Source organism: Arachis hypogaea, chromosome 15, assembly GCF_003086295.3.
Source record: "Arachis hypogaea cultivar Tifrunner chromosome 15, arahy.Tifrunner.gnm2.J5K5, whole genome shotgun sequence".
NCBI lineage: Eukaryota > Viridiplantae > Streptophyta > Magnoliopsida > Fabales > Fabaceae > Arachis > Arachis hypogaea.
This window is the reverse complement of record NC_092050.1, coordinates 44,695,768-44,700,486: the sequence shown is the minus strand read 5'-3', so window position 1 is coordinate 44,700,486 and position 4,719 is coordinate 44,695,768. Positions and strand designations below refer to the sequence as shown.

The following is a 4,719-nucleotide window of genomic DNA, read 5'->3' as shown; positions in this document are numbered from 1 at the left end:
GATCCAAACCAACATCTCACAAAATTCCTGAGAATTTGCGACACTGTGAAGTCCAATGGAGTCCAGGAAGATACCTATAAACTGCTCTTGTTCCCATTTTCACTCAGGGACAAGGCAGCTAAGTGGCTGGAATCATTTCCAAGGGGGAGCCTAACAACCTGGGATGAGGTGGAAAGCAAGTTTCTGGCACGTTTCTACCCCCCACAAAAGGTCAATAGGCTTCGATCTGAGGTTCAGACTTTTAGACAACAAGATGGTGAAACTCTCTATGAGGCATGGGAGACATTCAAGGATTTGACAAGGAAATGCCCACCAGACATGTTCCATGAATGGGTGCAATTGCATATTTTCTATGATGGACTTTCTTATGAATCAAGGAAGGCTGTAGACCATTCATCAAGAGGTTCATTGAACAGGAAAAAGACTGTGGAAGAAGCCATTGAAGTGATCGAGACAGTGGCTGAGAATGAGTACTACTATGCTTCAGAGAGACACAACACTAAGGGAGTCATGGAGCTGAACCATGTTGATACAATTTTAGCCCAAAACAAGGTGTTTGCCAAGCAACTAGCAGAGCTCACCAGGAAACTAGAAACAAAGCAAGTGGCCGCAATACACACACAAGATCAAGAGGAAGTAAGCACTGAAGGAGGTGATTGGGAAGAGGCCAACTATGTGGGAAACCAACAAAGGCAATCATATGATCCACATTCCAACACTTACAACCCAGGATGGAAAAACCACCCAAACTTTGGGTGGGGGAACCAACAAACCCAACCACAAAACCACAAACCTTACAACCACAACCAACACAACAATTCCACATACCAAAACTCCAACCAAAGATCATACCAAGCCACACAAAACACTTACTCCCAACCATCATATCATGGCCAAAATAATCAACCTACCCAACCTAATCCGAACCAACAATTTCAAGATCAATTAAACAGGATAGAAGGAATGCTGGCAAACATGGGCCAGGACATAAGTGAGTTGAAAAGCTTCAGGGATGATGTGAGATCGACCTTAAGAAACCATGGTGAAAAACTCAAGAGGATGGAGTCTCAAGTAGGAGAGCTATCTCAACAGGCCCCCAAATCAACTGCAGTGTTCCCTAGTGACACAGAAAAGAATCCTAAAGGGGAACAAAAGAGAGTGAGATGGGAAGAATGCAAGGCCATCACCATATTGAAGGAAGTCTCAGAAGAAGAAGGAATTAGACCCTCAGAACAGGAGCCAGAAATCTTGAAGGAAGGTGTGGAAGAAGCTAAGCATGAAAGTGAAACTGAGCAAGCCAAGGAACTGCAAAAAGGCATGCTGGAAACATACCAACCAAAAGCACCATTTCCTCAGAGGTTAGGAGGAGGTGAAAAAAGGAAAACCTATTCAAGGTTTTTAGAGACATTTAAGTCTCTCTATATCAATATTCCCTTCCTTGAGATTCTCCAGCTGATGCCTACACATATCAAGTATTTAAAGGAATTGCTGAGCAAGAAAAGAGTTTTGAAGGGAGGACAAACTGTAATAATGAACAAAGAATGCAGTGCCCTCATCAAGAAGGACATAGTCTCTAAGAAAACAGACCCAGGAAGTTTTCATATCCCCTGCATCATAGGGGAAACAAAAATTGACAGAGGATTCTGTGATCTAGGAGCTAGCATAAATGTGATGCCTCTGACTCTTATGAAGAGGCTACAACTGAATGAGGTGAAATCCACTGATGTAATCATACAACTGGCTGACAAAACTCAGAAGCAAGCTGAAGGGGTAGTTGAGAATGTGCTGGTGAAAGTGGGAATTTATTTCTTCCCCACAGACTTTGTCATTTTGGACATGGAGGAAAGCTACCTACACCCTATCATTCTGGGAAGGCCATTTCTAGCCACTGCTAGAGCGCTCGTAGATGTAGAACAAGGAGAGCTAATTTTGAGAATACATGACGAACAGCTCAAATTCAAGGTTTTCAAACTTGCATCTGAGCCTGAATCAGAACCTGAAAAGCCTAAGGATGATAATAGCCATCTGTGTTTGGAGGAAAACAATCCAGCAGCTGAAATTCTGAAACAGTCCTTGGAAGGCAAACAAGAATTGCAAGAGTTAAAGCCACAAGAATCAATAGAAACAGATCAGAAGGATCCTCATGGCATGAGGGTCAATGAAGAAATCCTCAAGAGAAAGGGAAGAATTGTAAAGAAATTGCCAAGAGGATGGAGAAACAAGAAAATTCCCACTGAAGGTTTCTCTCCGGGAGATAAAGTGATATCAAGTCATTATCTGCCAATTCCACCTGGCCTCAAAACCATTCCTTCCCAGCTCCCCCAAGTGTTCACAATCAGGAAAGTTCTTTCTATGGAACATTTAGAAGTCATGAAGGAATCAAATGGGGACGTTTTCATAATGAGAGGAGAAGGCATCAATCACTACAATCCACCCTAACAAGGGACAACCGTCAAGCTAGTGACGTTAAAGAAGCGCTTCATGGGAGGCAACCCATGTTTTAGTATCTTTACTCTTTATTGTTTTGCTTTGCATCTAATAAAGCATGGTTTCTTATGCATGAACTTGAATCCTCAGGACAACTGTTGAAAGAGTGCACTAAACATTGCATGTAAAATACAATTGGTATCTAAGTTTGGTGTGCCTGAAGGCACCCCAAATTTTATTCAAATTGTATTCAATCTTTCATTCAAAGTGCACAACCAAACATTAAGTTTGGTGTTCCTTTTGAACACAGTTAATGAAAAGCAAGAAGTTCCTCTGGATTTAGAAATTCATGACAAGTATACCATTTGCATGTTTTAATACTTTGATTTCAATTACTTTAGGTAGTAAAATTGTTTAGGATCAAAGAGCCAAAGTGACTATGATTTGTTAGAATTATGCACATTCATTAAGGATAACCAACATGGATTTCATGTCATCAGGAGACATTACCAAACACTAAGTTTGGTGTCCAGTAATAAGTGTGCATACATACAAAGGTCACGGCTATAAGCTCAGGAAGTCAATCATTGATTTACAATTCAAAAAAAAAGGAAAAAAACATGTACAAGTACTATTCATTATTCACATGAACGAAAAAAAAAATGATAGCAATTTTGTTTGTTTGTGCAGGTACAAAAGGAAGGATAAGAATGGAGGAAAAAGACAAGAAGGAGAAGACGGAGAAGAAGAGCAAGGAATTCCAGAAAGAAGACAACGAAGTCCCAGAGACCCCATGGATATGAGCAGAATGCAGGAAATCATAGAAGGAATGTCTCAACAATACATGAGGTCTCAGGAGAGACAAGAGGACTTTCACCTAAAAATGATGGATATGCAAAGGAACTTTGAATCAAGATTCTTAGATCTGCAAAGGGAACAGAATTTACACTTACAGGAATCCTTCAGCCACATATGCCAACACCAAGATGCCAATGTCTTGGCAATCAAAGAAGCCACCACTTTACAGAATGCAAGATACTCAGTTCAAGCTGATTACAACATCAGTTCTCAAATTAAGCTTAACTACATAGGGGAACATCTACACATGATGGACCCAGCATTCCCAGCTTTTGATGAGTATTTCAAAGGGAGGAAAGAAGGAGAAATAAACAAGGCAATGATCCTTGAAAAAGGAGTGGAAGAAACAATGAAAAAGGCTGGATTCTGGAAAAAGCTCATAAGAAAAGACAAAGGAAATACAAGTGGTCAAAAAGAGGTAGGAAGCAAGAAGAAGCAGGATCCCAAGAATCAATAAATGAGAGGTGGTCTCGTTCCTTATTAATCAAATGATAATTGATGAATTGTCTTTATGAGCTTTCTTCCATTATAAGTCATTTGAGTTTTATGTGAAATTTCTAGTATGTTTGTCTGTTTAGTGCTTTGAATAAAGTGAATGCCTAGATGTTTGGATATAACTTCACTTTCTTAAACAAATGCTTGCCATGCTTGTTCTGTTTCCAAAAATAAAAGAAAAGTTTGAACAAAAGTAACTTGGCTCAATTAGTGACAAATCAAGTAGAATTAAGTGGTGGTATGCATGCTTGATTGTTTAGTCAGATCACTGGAAATAGAGTGTAGAATTATCATTTTTTGTGTAGAAATTGAAAAACTGTCTATGGATCTTGATGAATAAATGTCTTTGGCCATGAAAAAGAAAGAAAAAGAAGAAGAAAAAGCCACTGAAAAAGGGCAACCAAAAAGCAAAAAAAAATTGAGAAAATAAGCTAGGCACCAATGGTTTGAACTTCTGAGACAAATGCCTGTGGTGTTTATGTATTAAGGATATGCTTGGATGAATAGGTTCTGAGGAGTGTTTCAACACTTGGTAACTTGGGTTAACTAACCCGGGATTATCAACCAAAAGTCCATTATCAAGAGCAACCTAAATACAAAACATTTAGTCACACAAAGAGGTGCTGGGCACCAATGTCTCAAGAAGAAATGTGAACTAAAATGCCTGGAGTGGATATGTGTAGTGCACTGATAAGAAAAAGAAAATGCCAAAGGCTTGTGCAACACATGACACTAAGCAAACAAGGAGCAAAGGAGCTCTAAGAAAAAGAAAAGAAAAACAAAGAAGAGAAAAGTGCCAAGGACATAAGAATAACAAGAGGCCATAGCAGTGTTTGATGGATGCAATGAAAAAGTGATAATCTTACCTGATAAGAATGAAAAAGTGATGCTGCAACTTTCTGCATAAAACCCTTCTGATGAACTTCAAATGCTTGCTAA

The 4,719-nt window shown here is 39.3% G+C and overlaps 1 non-coding gene across 1 annotated transcript; it reads right to left on the bottom strand.

The window, feature by feature from the left end:
• Positions 1–216: 216 nt before the first annotated feature.
• On the bottom strand, positions 217–320 carry LOC112753097 (small nucleolar RNA R71). The gene has a single exon (XR_003177496.1). It is a non-coding gene; the product is annotated as a small nucleolar RNA R71 (small nucleolar RNA).
• Between the last annotated feature and the right edge of the window lie 4,399 nt (positions 321–4,719).